Here is a 13061-nt window from a genome sequence, read left to right on the forward strand (position 1 = left end):
TTTCATTCTTCTGCCTGTGGCTATCCAGTCCCATTATTGAAGAGACTGCTCTTTCACCAGTATAGGTTTTGTTACCCTTGTTGAAGATCAGTAGATGGTAAATGTGTAAATCATATATGTGTTGGTATGAATTAAGGCCCTAAATTTATTTCGTGTCATGTGGATACATAATTGTTCCAGTATTATTCATTAAAAAGACTATTCTTTCCCCCAACAAGTTGGGTTGAAATCTTTGTCAAGAATAAATTGACCATAAATGTAAAGGTTTATTTCTGGATTCTCACTTCTGTTCCATTGAACTACTTGCATATCTTTGCTCTGGATATATTTTTGTGTTAGTCTTCAGTCAGAGCTGGGTAATAACCAATTAGTAACTGTTTCCAAAATTTGTGACACTTTCTATCTTGAATAGGCATTGATATCTTTTTGTATTCTTCCTTTAATAGCAAAAAAAAGAAAAAAAAAAGAAAAAAGCCCTTTAGCATTCTCCTCCATCATGCACTCAGTGTATAACATTTTCTTGTTTCCTGTTAAGTGCTTGCATATGTACATTTTGAAAGGAGAAAGACATAGATATTTTGATTTGAGTTCAGTGGAATGACTAGGGATTGATCTAGCAATTTGGGGACTGCCCTGACCAGTTAAAACAACTGATAGCCTGTTGGGACATCTTAGCTGGTTGAGGATGGAGATTAAAACCTCTGAGATATTGTTGGATTTTCTTTAAAATCATTTATACATTTTTTTCATTATGCTTACATTTTTGCTCAAGTTTTGAATAGTTGCCTTAAGACAAATTCCCAGAATTTGAAACACCAAATCTAAGGAGGATAAATATTTCATTATGTGAATGTGAAAACAAACATTTATTTTTCTGGCTCAAATGAGCCAGCACATGCACAATATATTATAAAAAGTAAAGAGATAACTATGGATATTGAAAATATAATGCAATTGATATTGTTTATATTAATTACATTATACACAAATTGTAATATGTGACCATAATGTAATGAGATTGATAAATAAACATTTTAGTCTTTTGGTGCTTATTTTTATATGTTTTCTAGATCAAGGTACATCTTATATGTGGATTTTAGCTGATAACAGTAAAGCTTGCAATTATCTCGCTTTTTATAATTGTTCTCATTAAATGGCATGAATTTTCAATGAATATTTGTTGAATAGACACTGTGTTTTGGGCACATCTTGGAAGGTTGGGAATACAGCTATGAATACAAACAGGATCCTGCACTTAAGACAATGATGGTAACAAATATGTGTTATAGTGATAAGGGCTATGAGGATATCCAAAGCAAGGAGGGTATGGCAGAGAGAGTAACAGAGTAGAGATTGCAGGTGGATATTTTAGAGAGGGTTGCCAGGAAAGGTCTTTTTAAGGAGCATTTGAATGGAGCTTTGGATGAAGTGAGGATGTGAGCTGGATGTGAATAGCTGGGAGTAGAATATTGTAGTTCAAGTACATTATGCCAGTGGTTGGATATGAGGTTACAGAGATGGGCAGTGAATGGGTCATGGATGTTGTTGTTGGCTGTGGTCAAGAGTTTGGTTTTTCTACTGTGAGTAATAGAAAGCCACAGAAAATTTGGTGGGCTCAAGAGTGATATAATATTTGAGCTTTTACGAGTTGCTCTGGGTACTCTGGGTCATTATGTCTGAAGGTGGACAAAAGTAGAGGCAGAAAAATCTATGAGACTATTTCATGGTCCAGGTGGGAGGAGCTGGTATCTTGGACTAGGATGGTAGAAATGATAAGAAAAAGTTGGCTTTTGGTTCTTGAGGGTAGAGACAACAGGATTTGCTGAGGGGTTGGATGTAAAGTGCGAGGGGTAAGGTAGCAGGTTTTTGGCCTGAGCAACTGTGGGGGTGATAGCACTATTTCCTGCGATCTGAAAGATGAAGGAGAAGCATATTGGGAGGCAGAAATGAAGAGGTAAGGAGTTCTGTTTTGAATGTGCTAACTCTGAGATACTGTTCATGAAAAAAGTCATTTATTAATGTACTCAGGAGGAGCTAATGTTTTGTCGTAGAGTCTTTGAGGAATTACTCAGTGGTGGGATTCCATTCTCAATAAATTGTTTATCTGAAATGCAGTTTATCCTATTTAAAAAGTTAGTATAGTTTTTATCCTGTCAGATTACAGACTCATTTGTTTATTGGACATTTCAGTTTAAAGGTATGCTAGCTGCTTGTTTAAAAAAAAACTACAAGTCTGATTTTTGAGAGTCAGTACTTTTCGTGAGGAATATATGGATTTGAGATATGCTGATTCTATCTTAATCTCCCTTTATCCTCTTCAGTCCCTTGGAAAACAATAATCTGGAATCAATGATGGATATATGTGGTGTTTATTGACTTTTCCTCAGGCTTTGATTTTGTAGGTTTTGGACTAAACAGCATGAACTGCATGAATATAAATCTGTAGTTGTATTCAAACAGGCTAAGGAATCCTGCCAGATGGAAATGTAAAAAAAAAATTTTATGTGTGTTAAAAAAGAATGCTTTCTGGTGTCTTTTCAATTAGTTTCTTAAAGAGCATATACTCCTTTTGAGTGGGTTGGATAACTTCTCTTCTCCTTTAGAAGACAGAAAGCCTTGCATAGCATTAGGCTTTTATCTTGAACTAAGAGTGCCCCGGAAAGATATAATGACCCTAAAACTAATTATCACTAGAAAGAAAGGCCACAGATCCATATTCTAAAACCAAAGTTACTATTTTGAGTACTCGCTTTCCAACATTTAATTGACCTGCAAAAAATAATCCAACAAGAATTTCATACACTAGAGTGTTCACTTCATAGCTTGTTTAGGAGGATGCTTCTTATTGCTCTAAGTAAGGTGTTATATGGGTGCATTGTTGACATTTTTCTTTGAGCATGGTGAATTATGTTTATACCCACTCTGAAAGCTTTCTAGCCTGAAATGTTGTGAGCAGGAGAAGGGAGTAGAACTTTGGGTTCTGGGATGCTCATTTATTTTTATGATTCATAATAATCCTTTAAGGAGACTCTTGGTCCTGCCTGCAGTAATGCCTCAGCTTATCTCCTCAGAGAGAAGCAATGGTTTTCTTGTCAAACATGGATCCTTGTTATGCTCCACAGTTTTCAGAAGGAATGTTAGCTTTACCCCCAGGATGATGGGAAGGCATATGGGTTTGTACCTAAGGAACACCACAGATGGAATGCCTTGGTATTTTTTAGGAAGTCAATCGGGGGGGATTTTGAAGACTATGCAGCCCATTTGTTCCTTTCTATATCCTGAAATCTACCAGGTTAAGTGACATCAGCTGGGAACCAGGTGCCCAGACCTCCTAGTACCGGCCCTCTGCAGAATTGCTTTACTATATTTTGGTATGATCTCTTAACCTATCATTATGCCCAACATAAAAGAGAGCCATGTGAAACTTACTTACTTCAACAGTAAGGATGTAGTTGAGTATCTTGCTCAATATGACCCTATGACACAAAGCTTTTTCCTTGTCCCTGTGTTCTTCCCAGCTCCCCACTGACAAAAGTTTTCCCTAATTTCCATCAATAGATGGACCAGGTTTTCAGCTTGCAATCTGATGTCATCCAAAAACTGTCAATTCTCCAATTCTATTCAGTTAACAAAATAGTTTTTTTTTCTCAGATATTTTCTCTTCCATTACTTATTAATGCAGATTTTCCCTCCTGTTTTTTAACTATACATGGGGATAGAAGAGGTCATTTGTTTCTTTTCCTAACTTCAAAGATTCAGGCAAGGATGATTGTATTTTCTCAATTATTGTTAAAAATGTCTCAGCTAAATTCATAAATTGTTTTTTTGGTCACTGTTTTAATTTTCATTTCTTTGATTAATTACCAAGGTGAATATTTTCAAATATGTATGAGCCACTCTATGTTCTCATTTGCGAATCTCACGATCATGGACCATTTATCTACTAGATCTTAGTATATTTTATTATGTAACTTCATTGTATATCAAGGAGCTTATCCTTGGTGCAACATAGTTATATAAATATTTCACTTTGTTTTATATCATCTGATAAGCTTATATTTTGAGAAATAGAAGGTTTGCATGTTCATGCAGTTAATTCAGTCTATCTTTTCCTTTGTGATTTCTTCCATTGCTTTTATGCTAGTTATCTTTTCATGCAACTTAAAAAAATTTACTCCTTGAGGGTTTGGACACGGTGGGATATAATTTTTCTAGGTTTGTTCCATAAACAGGTCTAGTAGAGTGCTTAGGGCACAGAAATGCATGATAAAATATTTGTTGATATATTGATAAATTTTACTTGATTACGTTACGAAGCTTACATTTCCTGTGAAGTTATACTACAGATTTTAACAGAAACACATTATATTCATTTGCATCAGCATTTCCTTTTGGACCCATATAGAGAATCTAAACAAAGTTATGCTTTTGGGTCAGCATTAGCAGAAAACTGCTGCCTTATCAATATTCTTGGTTGAGTTGAGAGAGAACTCTTTATCATATCTTTTGATTTGCCTGGTTTACCAAAAAATCACATCTCATTTGTGTTGAGGCTCTTGGGTCCAGCTTTACCATGTGAAGCACCTGGCACAGAAATAGGGAGGGATTAAACTGTGACATGATTTCATATCTAGTGAATAGATTTCTATCCATTTTTTTGTACATGACCGAGGGATTGTTGAACCAGTCAATATTACATTTGGAGTCCCAGAAGACTGACTCCCAGAGAGGAGAGAAATCCTAAAGTTGGACAGAAGATTCAAATCTTAACAGATTTATGATTTACTGGGGGAGAGCACGGGACAGGAAGGAACCAATCCCCAGGAATCTGGAAGTAGAGAAGGGAAAAATGTATTTTGCAATGAAAAACAATCACATCACTGTTGTTTTTCCTTACTTCAGTATATTAGTTAAATGTGAAGGACTGACAGTTCTAGAGAAACCAGAGTCACTACTTCTTGCCACATCTTAGGAAAGTGTGTCGGTAGAGTAAGCTGACACACATATTTTGATAAAATATATATGTGGCAAAATCAATAAATTATTTTCCCTACTACCAATTAGTTGATCATAATAACCTCTAAGTTTGAGAAATGACTCCACATAAAACTGAGAGAAGTTCTTATGGGTACTGTGTCTCGCCCTCAGCTTCTCTATACATGCCTGGTCCTCGGCCTCCTACTAGCTGCCTTTCAGCAATCCTTCCTAGGCCAATGCTACAGTGAGAAGGGGCATCTGCTCTTATTCAGGTTTCTCTTCCAACAGTGTGAATTCCTTTAAGTGCCTTGCATCATGAATTTTGTCCTTCCATTCTTCCTAGCTTTTGAATGAGTTCTTTCCTCCAGAGGCCACCCAAACTGGGATTTAGTCTTTGGTTTTCCTTTGCAGTCTCAAGGTCATCCTGCCCACTGTCAGCTCAGACCATCCATGTTGTTTGAGTCTCACTGTCCAAGGTAACAGAGAAGGAAGGCAGGGTTTTCTCAAAGCTTTATGGCTGACCTGGGGCCTTAAAGAAGGCAACCTCAGGCAGCCGCTGTTTCTCTGGTCTGGTGCCCTGTAGCCTTGGCTCCCATTCTGTGACATGAATGGATATGAGCTTCTTTCTGAGTTTTAAAAATTTTTATTTATTTTCTTTTCCAGCTTTATTGGGGGATGATTGTTAAATAAGAATTGTATATATTTACGTTGTAAAGCATTTTTTAAAGGTACACAGCATGATGATTTGATATATGTATACATTGTAAAAGGATCACTACAATCAAGTTAATTAACCTGACCATCATCTCATGTAGTTACTTTGTTTGTATGTGTGTGGTGAGAACACCAGATTTACTCTTTTAGCAAATTTCAAGTATATAATATGGTATTATCAACTATAACTGATACATAATACACTAGATCCCTAGAACTTATAACTGAAAGTTTGAGCTTCTGAATCCAAGCCTTATCCCTTCCCCCAGCCACTGGAGGGGACAGAGTTGTGGCTGGTAATACACACTTCTTGGGGGCTTCTAATTTTCCCCTACATCAGGCAAGGCTTGGAAGGAGTCTTAGTGGCTGGTAGAGCCCAGTCTGAGAATCCTAAACCCTGTTTCTCCCAAAAGAAACAGTAGAGAATTGCTTACCTTCAAGGCTGCTTTTGAGAAATAGAGGCTAGTCTGGGGCCAGCTGACAATCAGTGACAACACGCCTAGACTCTTGCAGCCCCAGGGAGCAAGCTAGACAACACAGTTCAGAACAAAGGAGGGCAACCTTTCCTATTGCATTGAGTTTCCAACCCCTGTACTGGATTGAATAATGTTCTCCCAAAACTCATGTCTACCTGGATCTTGTGAATGTAACTCTATTTGGAAATGGATCTTAGGGTTGGCACTAAATCCAAAATGACTGATGCCCTTATAAGAAGAGGGAAATTTAGACACACAGGGAGAACACCATGTACGATGGAGGCAGAGATTGGAAATGATGTACCTACAAACCAACAAACACCAATTATTGCCAAGAATCATAAGAAGCAGGAAGAAGCAGGGGAAAATTCTTTTCTAGAGCCTTCAGAGGGAGATGCTCACAGCTTGATTTCAGACTTTTGGCCTCCAGAACTGTGAAGAATAAATTTCTGTCATTGAAAGCCACTCAGCTTGTGACAGCCTAGGAAATTAATGCAGCTTCCCTCAGCAGATGCTTATCTGGAAAAGTATGGTTATTCAGTTCAACTATAGGGAACAAAAGCCAATTCATGTGGTTGGCACAATCAGCTCCAGGTTCACATAGCTAGCCACTGGAGAGGGGCATAATCCTGGCAAGACCTGTCTACAAGGTGGGTAATTATAACCTTGCCAGTTAATGTGGCCACGTATACACTCAAGGCCATCAGATATTCACGGTCATGGGGAGTTCCCTTGGCTCTATATGAAGGCAAATTGGGGATGTTGCATTGTATACCACCTTGGATACTTGTGTCGGGGATAAGGGCCTGTAATGAGGAAATCTGATTTCCTATGTACCTCTGGAATATTGTTAATCTGGACTTTTTCTCTGGTCTATCTCTCTTCTATGTGTAGCTAAATATTAGTTTATTTACTGTCCCTCTGTGGTTCTAACACCCTAGCACAGGGTTTGTCTACCTTTGTGTTTCTTGTCCCAGAAAAATTCCGCAGCAGAGTAGAAAGCAGAAGCTGTCTGCAAAACTCTTGGGAATTTTGTTTGTTTGTTTCTAAGTGCCAAAGTCCCTAGGGGGATGGAATGCCATACAGAAATCAGCAGAGGGGCTTGGGAGAAATATGACCAGAGAAGAATTTTCCCCAGACTACAAGAAGTTTCTGAAGTAGGTGGGTGAGAAGGGCAGCAGGAACTTTCATGATCCCCTGAGTAGCACTTAGAGGATATCTCCTAAAAGGAAGATCTGCCTGCTGTGTCTTGGCAGAGAGAACTCATAAATAGCTTCCTCTCTACCGCTGCCCCAGGCAGGCACAGAAGCTATTGAAGTCTGTTGGGGAACCATGTAGAAATGAAGGGCACTTCTCAGCTGGATTCCTGAGTGAGGCACTGACCCATGCACAGCCCTAGACCTGCCAGGGGGTCCCCAGGAGTGACTGAAGTTTCCTCTAAGCATGGAAGAAGGTAGGGCTCATAATTGCAATTGAATTGATTGATAGAAAATAAAGATATGTGCCATTTCTTGCACAGTTGATTTTGTGGACCAAAATTCATACCCCCCCCCCAACATGGTTTGTTTTTCTGGCAGAAGGTGACACCTACTCAGAAGGCACACTTCATTTGCAGTGTCCGTCAGCCACAGTACATATATATACCTTAAAGTTGCTTCCACACCCCTAGACTGTGTGCCCAGGTTTCAAACAGCAAAGCCTATTAGTCTCTTGATGTTGCAGGGCACTCTTTGAGGCCTCCCACATTTGTATTTATTGTTCACCATCCCCTACCATAAAAAAATGGCCAAAACCAGCACATAAAATGGGCATTCAATAAATCTCTGTTTTGGTAATGCCTTTTAACTGCTGACCTGTTTGACACAAAATAACATGTTAGCTGTACCCCATCCATATAGATACTATTTTAGCATTATTCCCCATTCCTTCTTCCTATTTCATAACCCTATCAACATCCTGGAGGGCAGCCAGTATCTGGGTAAAATACAGGTAACTTAGAAGGATCTTGAAGACCATTAGGGAAGACCCAGTACACGAAATGGGCCAGGCCATGGAATCACGTCTGATTCTTTTCTCAGTACATCAACACCAACTCCTTATTCCAGAAGCTTTAGGGTGTTCTCTGGGACCCTTAAAGGTAGGAGGAGAGCATCTCTGTGGCCTTTAGATTTCAATAGCTCTTCTTGTTATTTACACTATCCTGCTTTTCCTGATGCACCAAGATCCTGCTAATTCAATCTGACTCAGGTGATTGGCTTGAAGAGAGAACAAGTGTAGGCAGTACTAGATTCCCAATAACACAACATGAGCAGTCCATCAGGAAGAGTGCTTCTTGTTGAAGGGATCAGTAGTCCTTTAAGGCTCCTACTAAGGGACTTACAGAAACCCAGACCATGTTTGCTGGGTGATTGCTGAGTGGGGTGTGTGGTGATATTTGAACCAATACTCCCCCAGTAGTCATTCTTCTCACTTCAGGCCTCCTGGAGGGCTAGCTACACATGGGCAATTTCACTTTATTTTATATTCTGAGCATATGTAATTGAAGGTATTGCCTGAATCACTATATTTTGGATCTCATTCATTCATTCATTCATTCATTCATTCATTCATTCATTCATTCATTCTTTATTGGATGCCTGTGATGTACTGTGCACTTTTCTAGGCCATGAGGAAGCCTTAGTGAAAAACATAAATGTTGTCTTATCTCTTCCTTGTGGACCTGACATATTTGAATATTTTCTTCTTTTCTGAGGCCACCTTATCCATATTTGCTTTCTTTTCCCCTCTGTGAAGACAGGTCTGGTTCCTGAGACTCTAGTCTACGCTAGAGCCCCGGTTCTTCCTGAGGAAATGCGCTAAACACCTTAGCGTATGCTCAAATAAACAATATTTGAAGATATTCATAAAGCATGATTTTTGCTCTGATTTTGGGATGCATCTAGAGTCTAAATAGTGTTAATTAATTTATTTTTCTGCAGGAGAATGCTTAAGAGCAGGACAATGGCTTACAGAAGGATCCTTGCTGAGAGTTAACAAAAGCTTCCTTCTGTAGAAACGTGAGAGCCAAAAAATTAATTCTGTTCTCCTCAATGAGTCTGTCACCTTAGCACTTAGATGATTTATGTAAAAGTCTTTTGTTGTTTCTCATAATATCACAGAACTTTAAGCCCAAAAAGAAAAAAGGGAAAGAAAAACAAGGATACTTCTTGTTGAGATGGCAAGAACACCCAGCCTGCCTCCTCAACCTTCACCCAAATGAGATTTTTTTTTTCTCTTAATAGCATATGTACTTTCCCAGTCTTTCAAAAGAAAAAAAAGTATGGGTGTTCCCTTGGGTAAACTTTCTGTTAGAAAAGCAAATAATTGAAAGAGACCTCTGATTTGAGAAAAGATTTTGTAAATACTTCCCAGAAAGACCTGACTTACTAAGTCGAGAATTGAAATGTGAAATTTTGAGGTGAAGGAGAGTATTGTTTGTCTGACGAGCATTCTGACAGAAATATCTGTCACATCTGAGTCTGTGTTGGGCAACTCTCGTCTGCTGAGTAAAGTAAAGGGTTCGAAATCCCACTTGAGGTAGTTGGTAGGCTTGTCTATGCCTCCTCTCTATAATTACTAAGATCTAAATCTTGCCCTGGAAGTTCATTTTACTTCTACTCAACAGTATTATTTATTGAGCAGGTACCGTGTTCCAGGCTTAGTGCAGTTGATAATTTCGAAGCCAAGGCTTTTTTCTCATTACGGTTTATGGGCAGATATAAAGTGAGTGTTGAAATAGTGCAGATGTTTAAAACCAAATTACCAAATCTGAGATAAGAGGGTTGTTAAGCATCAAATGGACACTTTGTTCAGCAGCCCGCCAAAATTCTCAGGTGAAGTATATGAATAGATTTAATGGATAATATACACCAAAGAAATAATATTGGATTAAATAGAAACAAAACAATTGACCATGGAATAATAGACTCAACAATTTCCAAAATGCTGCCCAGTGGTCAGCATCTCTTTAGAACCATGACTGACATGTTTTTCGAAAGCATCTGTTTTGAGGTGTGTGAGATGTTCGTAAGTTCATTCTCATTTTTCTCGGTAATGAGTGCATGATTTGGCACATAATCTGTGGGTGGCCATATGCTGACAGTCTACTTTAAGCCAGGTGTAAAGACCAAGTTTAATATTATTTAAGAAGTCACTTGTTGATTTGTTTCTGATACTGAAAATCTCTTCATGAGGACTTGGAGTCATAGATCCTGGATGTAAAGAGGATGAGGGTCATTAGAAGCTCTAATGGGCCATAGAAACACCCCAGGTTGCATGAGGGACATTTACTTGACCTTTCTTGCCCATTGCAGGTCTCAGAAGATCTTGGTTTTGAAGGCATCCAATATGGCAAGACTTCATTCTTTTTTTCCCTGCTAATTCTGGTTGAAGACCTCTGGGAAGTTCCCAACTTGCAGACAATCTCATGGGGGGAAGAGCTGGGTGAAGAATTTGGGAGTGGATTCTCACTCTCTTTATATTCCTTGCTTATCTCTGTTCTTAGAGATAAGCCCATAGAATGTCAGGCAGCATCTGGTTTCTTCACCTCTCTTTATGAAATGGGAGGCCAAAAGGATTCTCACTGTATGAGTCATGTTGGTCAGTGCTCTTTAGTCGAAAGATGTTGACTTCCTGATAAGCAGGCAGCTTAATTGTTCAATTTTGACTTCCTCTTTTACATTTATGATCATGTGAGCAAATTTAATCAACAAGTGTTCTTTCCTAAGGAAGAAAATATGATATTAAGTGACTCTGGGATTAAATGTGTGGGAAGCAAAGTGAATGATGGGGTCAAAATCTATGGACCAGAAACCACAACACTTACCTCTTTCTCCTCCTGCTGCTCTTCTGCTAGAGTCTCTTGAGAGTGATAAGAAAGGATAGGATGATCTTGTCAGTGGAAAATAGCCAAACTAGAAGTGATCTGACTGATGAGAAAGACCAGGGTCATCAGTTGCCTCACAGCAAGGAAACACTTCATGCAACTGAAGCTCTTCATCGAAGTCTGAGTTTAAAAGGCCATTCCTGTAATTTCTTTACTCCACAACTTGTAGAACCTTTCTCTTTATATAAAAAGAGAAAGATGGGTGTGGTGGAAAAGCCTGTGAGATTAGAACAAAAATCTGAGTGTCAATCTCTCTTTTGTCACTTACTGATTTGTATGTTCTTGGGCAAGTCACATCACCTCATATGCACCCAGTTTTCTTCTCTGGGAAATGAAGATTTTAAAAATGCCCACTTTACAAGATTTTCCAGCAGTAAATATACATGTACAGTGCTTTGTAAGATAGAGTATCTTCTAAGGCATTAGCTATTCTTTTTTTTTTTTTTTTTTAAGACTTATTTATTCAGAGAGAGGCAGAGACACAGGCAGAGGGAGAAGCAGGCTCCACACAGGAAACCCGACGTGGGACTCGATCCCGGGTCTCCAGGATCACACCCTGGGCTGCAGGCACACTAAACCGCTGTGCCACCGGGGCTGCCCACGTTAGCTATTCTTATTCCCAAGAATAGTACTGATAAAACCTGATCAAGCGAGTCTTTGTGATAGACCTAGTTCTGTTGAGAAATGGAAGTGTCCTCTCAGGCGGCTATTTTGTTTAGACCAAACATAAACATCAACATCTATTCCTTGAGAAGTTTAATCTCTTTCCCTTGTCAGCCTTGTGCAAAGCTCAGTTTAATATAGATGTTATACTGATTGTGCATAGTGAGTGCAAGGGCAGAGTTTTAAGGCAGCCATAGTATAATCACAAGTATTCATCTTGATCAGGATCATTTATGCACATAAAAACCAGGACAAATCAGATAGATGATTTAAGAAAGATCTCCAGGGGTGCCTTAGTGGCTCAGTTGGTTAAATGTCTGCTTTCGGCTCAGGTCATGATCTCAGGTTCCTGGGATAGAGCTCTGCGTAGGGCTCCCTGTTCACTGGGGAGCCTGCTTCTACCTCTTTCTCTGCCTGCTGCTCCCCCTGCTTGTACACTCATTTACTCTCTCTCTCTCTCTGTGAAAGAAGTAAATAAAATCTTAAAAAAAAAGTAAGAAAGATGTCCAATGTAGGAATTGGTACATCCAATATAATGTCAAGATAAACTATTGTGGGAAACTAAATTCTAGAACATCTGGCAAGTATATAGAATTCCAAGATAAGGGGATCTCTACCTGATTTGGATGAGTCCTCAGGTAGTTGACCTCAGTCTGAAGTTTTGGTAACTTGGAGGATATGGTATTTCAACAATTGGGTTTCATAAGATCAGTCTTCATGTAGGACACCTCATTTACTTAAATGAGAAACATTTTCAATGTCATTAGATTTTCCTAACCATATTTCATGTTTATAAAGGCCATGTTAGCTCCCTCAGCTACTGGCCAGGCTCACCTTTTAGTAAAGAAGAAAAACCCCCTTTTATCATGTAGACTAAGTTCTGACATATGTATTAGTGGTCAGGTAGATTTCAGGGTCTGTGTAAGAATTTATTTTTACATCTCTGGATTTGGTTTGGATAACCCTGGTGGAAATCAGTAAACATCCAAGAACCAGGATTAATCCTTTAAAATGTCATCGTATCTCTTCATTTGCCATCAGTGTCCCATCTTTTTTACTCCTGCAGAATAATCTGTTAATAAGAACAAATTGTGGACTTAGAAAGGGTTAAGGTGAAATATTTTGCATCTGACATGGATGCCAGACTAAAAAATTTAATAACTTCCTTCTTTTAACACATGGAGCTAATTGTGCGTCTTCTTGAGAGAAAGTTTGTTTTCTTTAGCTAGGCTTCTGTGTTTGGCTTCAGCATTTCTGTCACCAGCAGCACCCCCGCCCCCAACTATGAAGCAGAAACCCCAGGCACA

The 13061-nt window shown here is 38.8% G+C and overlaps 1 long non-coding RNA gene across 1 annotated transcript; it reads right to left on the reverse strand.

The window, feature by feature from the left end:
- Positions 1 to 10032: 10032 nt before the first annotated feature.
- Positions 10033 to 11328, reverse strand: LOC118351983 (uncharacterized). Its single transcript, XR_004808324.2, has 2 exons — positions 11032 to 11328; positions 10033 to 10928 (listed from the first exon to the last, which is right to left on the reverse strand). It is a non-coding gene; the product is annotated as an uncharacterized LOC118351983 (long non-coding RNA).
- Positions 11329 to 13061: the final 1733 nt, after the last annotated feature.

The sequence above is a fragment of the Canis lupus genome, chromosome 22 (assembly GCF_003254725.2).
Source record: "Canis lupus dingo isolate Sandy chromosome 22, ASM325472v2, whole genome shotgun sequence".
Classification (NCBI taxonomy): Eukaryota; Metazoa; Chordata; class Mammalia; order Carnivora; family Canidae; genus Canis; species Canis lupus.